Source organism: Sander vitreus, chromosome 4 (genome assembly GCF_031162955.1).
Source record: "Sander vitreus isolate 19-12246 chromosome 4, sanVit1, whole genome shotgun sequence".
In the NCBI taxonomy this organism is placed as follows: Eukaryota; Metazoa; Chordata; class Actinopteri; order Perciformes; family Percidae; genus Sander; species Sander vitreus.
Window position 1 is genome coordinate 16,095,547 of NC_135858.1, and position 12,630 is coordinate 16,108,176.

Below are 12,630 nucleotides of genomic sequence, written 5' to 3' on the forward strand. Positions count from 1 at the left end.
TTCTAAAGAATGAAGGACATTGGGAATAGAGTTGAACTGTCAACAAAAGAGTCAACATGAACAGTAAGTGTTCCCTCATTTGGTAATTTATTTAGATATTTTAAGTTCTGCTTCAGATTTTTAGCCAGCAGTTAAAACACCCAACTACACTGTGTTTTTGTGAATACACACTGTAGAATGGCCCGTGGGATCACTTAAAATGGTGCATGAGCACCATTGTATTGTGTTACAGCATGGCAAAGCAATGACCTTACCTTCCCTTAAAGCAAAACATCCTTGAAGTAAAATAACTGTGATGCTCTGAGGCTCAGGAGAAATGAGAAGAATGTCTTAAACCTGGAGAGCTGCAGGGAGGAGTCTCCCCCTCACTTCCTTACTAATATTAAATGACAATGAATGAATCATTTTTTTTTAGTTCACATGTATTCAGGACACTATTAAGACACTACTAACTATTCAACATGATATCAGTCTACGTCTTTAGTTATGTGGTTAGTTTTGATAAGGGTCAGAACTGATATGACATATGAGACTGGGTTGGTTTGTATGAAGCTTAACCCAGCCCAATGGCAGGTGGGAGAGATTAAAGGAGAATTCCGGCCAATTTTTACGTTAATCTTGATCGCTATAGTACTTTCTATAGAAAAAAAACCCGACCCGAATCAGTGCAGGTAACATGGAGAAGCTGCGGCTACATGTACAAGCGTCCCCTGAGCTAAAACGGCAGTTGTCGGGGCAAGTTTTAGAGTGCCGTTGTGCCTCTTAACAGACACAAATGCAACTAATATGTCTGTGCTACATGAACAGGGCCCTTACGTGTCAACAAGATGCGTTTTCAACTCAGACATTGTTTAAATCTACCTACCCTGGTCCCTGTCTCGATCCTGCCGGTAGCTAGCTTGCCCTGCTAGCTGATAGCCGTTAGCCGTTAGCTGCTAACTGCCCTCCGGTGAGTGTATTCAGCCAGGCTTCTGTGATAATCATCCCAATAACAATCGACAGAGTGGCGATGGTGTTGCTATGTCCTCCAGTTACTGAAGGCTAGCTTTAGCTTGCGCTTGGAGCAGTAAGTTCATCTGCCTGTTGCCACTCTGTCTGTCGTTCTTTCCAACTCTTGTGAGGCTAGTTCTTCGTCTGTATACTCGGGTTTGAATAAATAAGGACGACCATCAAACTCAAAAGGCTCTTCCGTGTGTTGTATATCTGCTATGTTCTCCATAGTTACGTTACTCCAAGCTTCTTCCCTTGTGAACAACTCCGCTTTTCACTCTTCACACACTACTCTTTACCTTTTCCTGCCACAACTGAATTCCCAGGAGACAGCGCGATGCTACAGCTAAGCTTCAGTAACGCTATTACTGTGCAAGCCACAGACATTGTTTATCCCGTTTCCATGTAGTTACATAGTCACTGATATGGTCATAACCACTACAGTGCTCAATTACCTATTTTGAGGGGGAAATAATCTAAACTTTTCGCTGCGAAGGCATGATCTGTCCTATGCAGGACATCCACCAGACCACCACTGCTCCATGGATTGTTATTGGGATGATTATCACAGAAGCCTGGCTGAATACACTCACCGGACGGCAGCTAGCAGCTAACGGCTATCTGGCTGTACACACTCACCGGAGGGCAGCTAGCAGCTAACAGCTACTACTGCACTACTGTTTTTTTTAGGGGGAATAAACTTCAAGACGTGATATGACCTGTCCTCTGGAGGACATAGCCACACCACCGCCACTCCGTGGATTGTTATTGGCATGATTATCACAGAAGCCTGTCTGAATACACTCACCGGAGGGCAGCTAGCAGCTAACGGCTAACGGCTATCAGCTAACAGGGCAAGCTAGCTACCGGCAGGATCGAGACAGGGACCAGGGTAGGTGAATTTAAACACTGTCTGCGTTGAAAACGCATCTTGTTGACACGTAAGGGCCCTGTTCATCAGGCACAGACATATTAATTGTATTTTGTGTCTGGTAAGAGGCACAAAGGCACTCTAAAACTTGCCCCGACCACTGCCGTTTTAGCTCAGGGGACGCTTGTAGTACGTAGCTGCAGCTTCTCCGTGTTACCTGCACTGATTCGGGTCGGGGTTTTTTCTATCGAAAGTACTCGCGTAGCTATAGCGATCAAGATTAACGTAAAAATTGGCCGGAATTCTCTTTTAAGATTGATTCCAGAAGGAGGAAGACAGAAGTGAGCAAGCTGCAGTCTGCAGGTTGACGCTGAAAAAACACACTACCACACAGAAAATCTATTGAAGACAAAGACTCTGAAAGACTATTCTTGTTGTCCCACAACACACCTTTTAAAACCTGAACTAACCCACCAAGGAGCGGGCACGCAGAGAAGTTAACAAGAGACGCTGGAGCTGCTCGGAGCACAGGAGCAGACTGTCCCTCCCGATGACCCACGCAAGCAGGCCCGGCTCCAGAACGCGAAACGACACAGTGGCTGGGTGAGTCAGTTTAACACAGCACAACCCCTTTTAGGTAAGAAAAGTATACACTCATCTAGGTCAGCTTAGTCTCATTCTCATGTTAAACGCAACACGCAAGGAGAGGAAACAATACCATTAATGTTACGAGCTAGGTTAGCCTTTAGTAGCTTTGTGTCTTTGTTATACAAGCCCAGGTTAGCTTAGTCCCGTAACACTATTGAATTATTGTAGCCATGCTTGCATGATGCAGAGGTAGACACTCAGAAATGTTTTTATGGCAAACACAAAGGTATGTTTCTAACGCAAAAAGAACAGGGCCATTGACAATATGAAGGAAATAATAGTCTCTCAATTCACAGATAGTAAAGATTTAGCCTGAAGTTCAAAATGCCATGCAGAAGAAAATTAAAGAATTCAGAAGGTTCTTATCTGTCTGTGTATGAGAAATTACTTCTTTTTTTTATCTTAAGAAGGCTGTAGAAACCGATGAACTAAATGCAGTGCATAAGGTCTCCTCTAAGCAGAGCAAAAGATTACCTTACTCTATTATACAGTAATTTGAAAGTGAGGTAAAGGTTAATGATGAAAGGAGGGCAACTGTCTATCGCCAAAAGTGCCACACAGGCAGATTACTCACGAATGTTTTACAGAAACAACTCAACACTTAGGAAATGTTTTCAGTGATGGGTTACAATGATTTTTTTCTTTTTTAAGTATTTCTTAGGTAAATTTAGATCTCCTTGCTGATTATCTGTCTTGCTAGTTCTAACTTGGTCCTAGTCAGCTACAATGAAAACCATTTGCTGTCTATTATAATGGAGGATTTAAACATGTGAACCCTTGGTTCTAGGGGTGACAGCTGTGTGATAATGTGCGTCTATGATTGTGCCAAAAAAGCTTTTGGTTATTGAGAATTGAGTCAAAATGTCTGAAAGAGTTTAAACAAGAGAGCTGGAGAGTGTGTAGGCTATTAAAATCATGCACCTAAATGCAATTGTACAGTACAGAGGAGCAGCTTCATTAAAACACAATGAAATAAAACAAATATAGTTGTTTTTCCAAATTCTAATATAATGTGCCTGTGTGAATCTCTTGTTATAAGTAAAACAAAGGCCTATGTCAAAACAACAATCTTTTAAAAATCCTCTCTTTGTCAAAATTATTTAAATATTTTTGATGACTCATTCTACATTCATCAAGGGGCATATACATATATCTAATTAAATACAAATTGAGGTGGCTACACACCAACAAATCCAAGAGGGGGAGGTTACTATGGCAACATAGATACAAGATAGCAGGGGCATCCACTAACTGCATGTTTGACTACATCTGTTGCCTTGGACTTCCTTTGTGTTGGCATTTTAAACACCGGTTGATTTATGAGGACTATGGTTAACCCTTTCTCAGATCTCTACAGGGTAAATCCAGACAGCTAGCTAGAGTATCTGTCCAATCTGAGTTTTCTGTTGCATGACTTTTAAACGTACACATGCTCCACCAAAACAAGCTCCTTCGGAGCCTATTTTGCAGCGGCACAGCATCTTTTCGCCTGTGCTTAGCACCGCCCAAGACAATTGTGATTGGTTTAAAGAAATGCCAAAAAACCAGAGCACGTTTTCCTCCCATCCCAGAATGCTATGTGGAGTAGCCAGACCCTCCTCCAGCGCGCTTTGGAGGAGGGTCTGGCAAAGTGAGACTAATATCATACTGACCCTTTCATGAGAATGCGTTGGTGTGTGTGTGTGTGTGTGTGTGTGAGGCAGGGAGCAGGACGTGTTAATTTAATGACGCCAACATGCCCTTTAATGTTACTCGTTACACTTAGTGCTGAGCTCTACAAAATGCCAACAATGGAACCATTGTGTCCTGTTCTAAATCTTGTTCACTAAGCCCTTTTTTGAGTACTGGTTGAAATGCACACTGCATATAAATATCCCTTTTTCTTTTCACTTAGAATACCTTGCTTGTAAATGTTATTTTGAAAAACCTAGCCAAATGGACAGGTTTATCCTGAATTCCATTATCAAGACTACTTGGAAGGTCTGCAAGATGCAATTCTCTCAAGTCTAACAAGGATTACAGACCTGTCAATCAACAAAAAAAATATCCAGGACAGGATTCTGTATTTGGAGTAGAGTTTAGATTCTCTGCCCGAGCCCGAGCCCGGCCCGGCCTGGCGACTAGTCGGGTCGGGTCCGATATTTTCCGCCGCTAGGCTATCCTCGGGCCGGGACCAAGCATTTGTGTTTTTTTAATCATTACTTTATTAGCCTTATTCGGTGGGGAGAAAGCTATGCCTCTCCAGCTTCTCCCATAGCTCTGGGTGTCCTGCACTGACTTGAGTGTGAGGTAAACTGTGCTACATCATGTCTCCCCCATCTGCAGCACTGTTGTCGGCCAGTGCGTCAGCGTGCATACCGTGGCGAAGGACAGTATTAATCTCCTATATGGTTCTAGGGCTTTGATTATGTTGCTGCCTTGATCTGTTACCCACACTATTCGGCTGAGGGAGCATAGGGTCGAGTTTAGGTTGAAGTTTTATTTTACGTTTCTTCATTCGGATCCATTTGCGATCCATTCCAGTCTGAATAAACAAACAGCACAGTTTACACGCTTCGTCCTTGTTGCATTACCTGTATTTATTAAGATAATTCTAAACAGATTTCTCTAGTTCAAACAACACGGAATTGTAGTTGAGAACGTCAGTTATAACGGCCCACGTATTAAAAAAATGTCGGGTTTAAATCGGGCTCGGGCCGGGCCGGGTTCGGACGCAACGTGCACAGGCTCGGGTATGGTCGGGCTTGATTTTTTGGGCCCGATCTAAGCTCTAATTTGGAGATTTTCATGTCTTCAAGGAAACAATTCAACAATGCTCACAGCTAGTATTGAACCAAGGAAATGTGATGATATTCCATGACATTCCAAGAAATTCCTTTTCGGCAAGCCCACTAACACAATTTATTTATTTAGGCTAAACAAAAACATTTTTCAACAAGTTGTGTTTTGATTAACATGTCATTTACATTCAGTGACTCAGAGATCATAAAAACATAACTGCAGTTTCGTTCTCATGAAAGGGTTAAAACAAAGGTGTGTTGGGCATTTTGGCAGCTCCTCATTAAAGGTGAGGAAAACCTAAATAACAACCACACTCCAGTTGACAGCAACCATTTCCTCTTATCATATTGCAGGCAAAAGACCCTGATTTCCTCCCTCATTATGTCGTTTTTCATCAATGCTTTCATATATTATTTTCAGTGTACTGAAAAAAAACTCTTTTTTCCTTTTATGTCACTGTCTGTTTGTCTTGTATCACTTGTGGTTTCTTATATTGTCTCACATTAAAATAAAATTGAAAAAAAAATAAAGAAATAAAAGAAAAAAACCTCTTGTAAGTGAATTGCAGCTGATTGTTATTGACTTTTTTTAAGGGTTACATTCTTAAAATAAAAGTACTATTTGCAAATCACAGTTCAAGACATATATATAATCAAACATAATATTGTCTAAGCTTCAGTCCTTATGCAAAAGTGAGATTATGCAGCACAAATGGTTTGGAAAGTCTCTATGGGATATTTTTTTTAAAGCTGACCGCAGCTGCTGCACCGTAAGGACACATTTTGCATGAAATATTGCTTGAAACACAAACATGTTTTTCCATACAGTGAAACCAACCAGGATGGCTTCACTCTGAATCCACTAAGTCTTTAGCAGCGTTGGAGCTTTAGATAACAGAACTAGCGTTATTATGTATAACTGCTATACAGGCTTTGCTCCTAATAAGGGAACACATAGTCCCTTGTGCACACAACTAAAGGTTAATGCCTCCCTTACGTTACATGTGCATATAAAATATTTATATTGTGATACACTGTATATATTTTGTTCATACACAATAGAGGGTATTAACAACAACAAAGCAAACAAATCAACCCATAAACCAAATAGCTTGCAATGCAAATGTATGATTTATTTTTCTGCTAATATGAGCAATCTCAACCTGCAGGAAGATACTAACAACCACAACATTGTCACACCGACAAGCCCACCTCCAGGGTGGTATACACACACACACACACACACACACACACACACACACACACACACACACACACACACACACACAGAGCCTAGCATCTGTGAGGGATCAAGTGCACGAGAACACCTTCACTGAGTCTAAATTAAAATGAGAACCTTTTCAGATGAAACCTGAAACTATATATAGAGCAAAAACAAGAAGGACAGGGCAAAGGTAACATTGTAATCAGTTAAAAATGACAGAGCAGTCTTTCCTGGCAGTTAGTGTGGGTGCGTACTGGGTAGCCAGTGATGTGCAGCTGTCGGCACGGCTGAGCAATAGCATGGGTTAAACAAAACCACCACTGAGCTGTCAATAAAGCTTTGCCAAATACCAAAGAAAATAGCCAATTATGACTGTCTCTTTCTCTCTCCAAGTCACACACACATGCATAGCTACAAAACTGTAATTTTCACAAAGGAGGGTCGAATGAACCAGTCTTGAATCTATTCAGAGCTGTCCAAAGACATGAAAAGAATTGAGCTGGTTAGTAAAATTGGCCTTTTCTCCATTGCTTTTCAGTTGCCTTGACTGTCCAGCAGCAGCAGCAGCAGCAGCATACCTCTGATTAAATGAGCACAACACCTCCTTACAGTTACCATTAAGATGAGCAGCTTATCATTTTCCTTTTTCAAATTGCCCTGTGCGCATAGACTGTACTGTATAAAAAGAGGAGCCCTTAAATGATGAGATTGAAGTAGTTCAGCAAAAACAACCAGTAAGTTAAATCACAGTGGGAATTATTGAGGCATGTAAATCTCCTGTAAATATCTGACTCACCATTCATCCACCTTGCCAAAGCATTAAAACAACCTGATGAGAATGAGCTATTAGCTTTTGCCAACATACAAGTTTGCTGTTGCCAGCACTTGTCATGTGGAAGGAGATTTTGCAGTAATTGCCATACATAATCTCCAGCTCTATCCACATTTTTGTGGACACCTAAATGATGTGGTAAGACAGGATACATCATTTTCAATCCAAGGTAATATACTCTGTGTTCCGTGATTGGATTGGTTTGTGTGGACTGATTTATCCAGAGGGCATTGCATTGCTTTGTTTTCACATTCAATGCATGTTCTGTGTTTACTTCTTTACCCTGTGTGGCTTTTGGCATGACACGGTTTAAGGAGCAGAGAGAGAGAGGGTAAAAGAGTAAACATAGTTCATGCCCTATTTGCTACCTTCAGAAACCTTCATAAGAAGCAAATAAACAGTCAAGTTTTTTGTGTCAAAAGGAGTCCAAGTCAGAAGCAGTGATACTTTAGTATCGCTCTGCATATCCCTAATATGAATGAGTGATAAAGTGGCAAGAGACATTGTGTGTGGGATGCACGTTTCAATTAGTGGTTGCAGAAGTTTAGAACAGCCAATTGGCCAGCAACAATATGATATTACAACAGACTGTAGGCCTGGCCCTTGTCGGAATTGGGGTCTTGTGCGTGCACCGGTGCATGGTAACTGTGTGGCTTATGCTGCAATGTTTTCATCCTACTAAGTAGAAAATAATATTAGATTGGGGGGTTAGTTGAGCATGGGTGATTTAATGTGGCATAGTTCATATTTCATAATTTCCTTTTTGGAGCAAAGCTACTGTAACCTGCTGCAGAGCTCTCCAGTTATCTTGACATAGATCACAAAGGCACTTGTATTTTCATTGTGTGCCTCGTGGTCCTACCTAGCCAAATCAAAGATCACCAGCTTAGTGTTTACATTTCACAGACACACTCGTCAATCTCTGCTGCTCCAAAGCCTTGTCTCAGGACACAGTTGTGTTATAGATGAAGCACACAGAAACTACTGTGTGTGTTCTGTCCATTTATCTGCTACCCTGCAGCCTGAGCAATAAACCTCTCTCACGACCGACATTATTATCCAAATTCAGCACCTTGAATACTGAACCATGCATGTGAATTATTGCCCGTCATAGAGGTGACCCATTCTTTCAGAGCAGCAAGGAAATGTAATTTGGAAATCGCATAGTTTGACAAATTAATCAACTCTCTCCCTCGTGTCAGACACTTCACTGATTTTGGCGTATGCCTCAGGCTAATTTTACTGAATGACAGTGCCTTGCTCATTATCTGTTTTCAGCTCACTTTCTAGTTCAGGTGTTCTCTTCTAGGGGGATACTTGATTAGTTCGCAGTATGCTGTAATCCAACATGAATGAATGAATGACATTGAAGAAGATAAAATGAAAACCACTGGAGAGAATTTAAGGAAATATTGATGTATAGGTTGTTGTGATTTTATAGGTTAGTGTTAGTAGGGAATTAAGACAGGATGATTTTTATTTTTCAATCAAACCACTTTGAACTTTCAGTAACATATTTTATTTTAGCACATTCGGACATCAGCAGAGGGATTGTCACTTCTGTTCGAGGTCTGAAACTTTAATTTATGTGTGTGAGTGAAGCAGATTCACCACCCCGGTATGTTGATTTCAAACTGAAGAAAAACTGGTCGGTCACTTGCATGCATTACATGTTTTCTCTATTTTAATAAAATATTATGTCTGCAATTGCAGGATAACTAACAGCTGAGGCAAAATACACCAAAATACCTTATTATGAGGGGCATTTACGTAGCATTAATGTACTGTTTAAAACTAAATTAAATAGTCTATTTTATTTGTTTTAATAACATAATTTTGTTTTTAATGAGAGAATGAGTGAAAACAAGACTAGCTAGACCATTTTTCTTGATAAAAAAAATAAAATATATTTTTTAAATGTATGTATTAAAGTGTTAAATCTATAGACTACAAACAATAGCAATATGTATTTGACTAGTCTGACAATTCTTTAAAATACCTTTTATAGATAAAAAACTAATAATTGAGGTAGTTAAAACCCGTCAGCTTCAGTGAGTAAATGTTACAGTAATAGGCCTTTTTTCACAGCAGACATTTTTATTTGGCATAGAAGGAAATGTTTCTGACATTAGCAATGGTTCTGTAAGCCATGACAGTGTGAGAGTGAGCCAGCATGCACGATACCCTAAAACTGGAGCAGCTATATGAACTTCAGCCATCATTTATTTTATTTACAAATGCACATGTGTCCTCTGTGAAAAAAGGCCTACAGTATATGACTTATGGGATATAATATTTAAGTAAAACGCTCTACAGGTCTGGATTTCTTTTAAGTCTTGAGAAACTTGATAAACTAGAAGGACACAAACAGATTCAAGTTACAGGACAGATGTTGTAATCACTTGGTCACCATTATGCAGTTCAACACTTTGCAAGCTTTTAATCCTGTTTAGTACAAATGCTGTCTCATTCTGTAACTCATCTCAATCAGAATAAAGACGCTAAATATCAGAGAATCAGAGAGTGTTGCTCTGTATTTGGTTAAACAATTGCTCAATTAATGGACATGTTCACATTGACCTACTGGTAATCACAGTAGACTAGCAGAATACAATCATATAGAGAACACAACAAAGAGTGGAGTGACCGAAATGTGTCTTCAGAAAACAAACAAATAAAAGAAGAATTGGCCATCAAGGTGATACAGTTTATTGGGCCAGAGAGAGTCCCTCCACTCAAGCTCCCATTGCACTATAATATATATATATATTAGGGCTGTCAGCATTAACGCCTTAATCGTGATGTGATTAAGGGCCGAGCATAACGCGTTCATTTTTTTTAATCGCATTAATCGCATGCCGTCATTTATTAATTTATTTTACACTTCCACTTCCACGGCTTCGCGTCGTGCCTAACAACGACCCTTGGCTGTTCTAAAATCACTAGAATCTAGCTAGGCTACTATTTTGACCCTTTGCCGCACCTTTACTTAACATCAAGCTGCCATACTTCCTCGTCACACATCCTGCTGCTGCACAAGGGGGTAAGCTTCTCCTCGGAACGCGTAGCCCCTCTGGCGCCATTTTGATGCTAACAAGCCATCACTTCCCGTTAGCATTCCATTGACTGCCATTTATTTTGGCGCCACTTTGACAGCGAATAACTTTACATCTGAAGTGTTTAAAAACTCTATTTGTCCATTGTTTATTTCTAAAGAAACACGACAATCAGTCCCTCCAGGATTTCGCGGCCCTTTTTTTGAGATTGTTGCAGCCCAAAATGCCTGATTTCGCGGGAGCTTTTGTAAAACATTACGATAAAAGTTGCGATGTCTTTTGTATGTTTGTTGCAATGAAGTTGCGGGAGACAGTGAAAGTTGCAAAAAAGTTGAGATTTTTTTTTGTATAGTTCTTTCAAAATAAAAAGGAAACTTGTTTTGGGAAGAATAAAATTACTCTGGGCTGAGTTTTCCTAGTAACCTTACCAAAAAGGGTCAGGATGCTGTAAATGTTGGTATAATATGAAAATGGCTGGTGGATTTAAGACAAAAAATAATAATTTATTGAATGAATCAAATTTGAACATATCTGTCAGTGGCTTGTTGATCTTTACATTGTTAGTTATTTTCCTATCCTGGCCTGGGCTGGGACACACCTTCATACGGTTTGATAAAGTACTGACTTTAACTTATCATTGCACTTACAATAACGAGCGTAGCTGTCCTCAATTTAGGTCATCGTGTCGTCTCATCTCCTTTTTCTCCTGCATCCACCGTGTGTGTGTGTTGTTTGTGTGTGTGTCTGTGTGTGTGCAAGCGTCAGTCGCGGGGGGCACGGAGCAGTAGCCCCACCCGCTGCAGAGAGCCGACAGCCAGGATGGAAACGGCAGCGACTTCAGTGACTTTTAAATCGGTAAAGTCTACATTGATGTTAAAATGTATCGGACGGTCTGAAATGTTTTGCACAGTCTTATGTTTTGTTTGTAAATGAGTCACACACACGTCTTGTCTTCATATCAAAAACAAGGAAATGATCAACCCGTTCACACTCCCGATTGGTCATTGGCTCTCAGAGTGCACGTGGGACTGCTGTGATTGGTTGAAGTCGCGGGAAAGACAGGTTATTGGTCAAATGTGCGGAAAAGTTGCGGTGATTGGTCAGAATTGCGAGTCGCACCAAATTTGCGGTGATTGGTTGAATTCGTGTGAATTGGCGCGATCGCGACATCGCGAAATCCTAGAGGGACTGGACAATGTATAAAAGGCTCCATTACCTTGTACCTCACGTTATGGCTCTGTAGCAGCCGTTTTTGTAAAAATAGGCGATTATAACGATTGTGTCATAACCACGCGACTTACTGTCGCACAGTAGAGAAATTACCGTACAGGAGAAGCTCGCAGGCAGTTTTGACTTACATTAGCTGTTTAAGTTTAATTACTAATGTTAACTAGCATTTTAGTTAACAATAATTAGCCTGTGCCTATGTTATCTCCTAACATATACCTACGCTCTCCGTCTCTGCAAGATTCGGAATGATTGAGATTTCTCTTGGCACAGCTACCAGAAGACTTACAACTTTCAGACAGGTTGCTCACGTCACATCTACGTCGTCTCTCTCAGTTGGAGGCTGCGCAGTAACGCTCAGCGCTCACCAGAAAAGTGCTTCTAATATCCTTCACTGGTCTCCGTCCAGAGCAACGGGATCTGTTGGTCCATTTTATATATGTCAATGCTGCTGCAGGCTGCAGGCATGATGTAGAAAGACAGCAGCAACACAATTCTGAATGGCGCTTTTTATTTTCCAAAACTCCCGGACGGCTCAGTAGACAAGTCGAAAGCCATACACACATTGTGTAAAGCCGAATTAAAATATCACCGAAGCACGTCAAGCTGGAGCTACCACCTACAAGCTAAGCATAGTAGTACAGTTAACGTGACTCAGGTTGATGCTAGCAGACTCAGGCAAAGCAGTATTTTGGAGAGTGCTACTTGCCGACCTATGGATGAAACCAAATCCAAAAAAATTACTACAGCTCTTGCAAAATGGACGGCAACTAACTGCAGACCTGTCAGCATCATAGAAGACTCTTAGTTTGACAGCCCTATATATTAGGGCTGTCAAACGATGATTTTTTTCTTAATCGTGATTAATCCCTGAAGTTCTATAGTTAATCGCGATTAATCGCATATTTTATCATATGATTAAAATGCTATTATTTTGCATTTCAGAACAGTTTTTAAGTACATATTAACAAAAAAATCAAAAGCAATTTTTACCAGTGCAT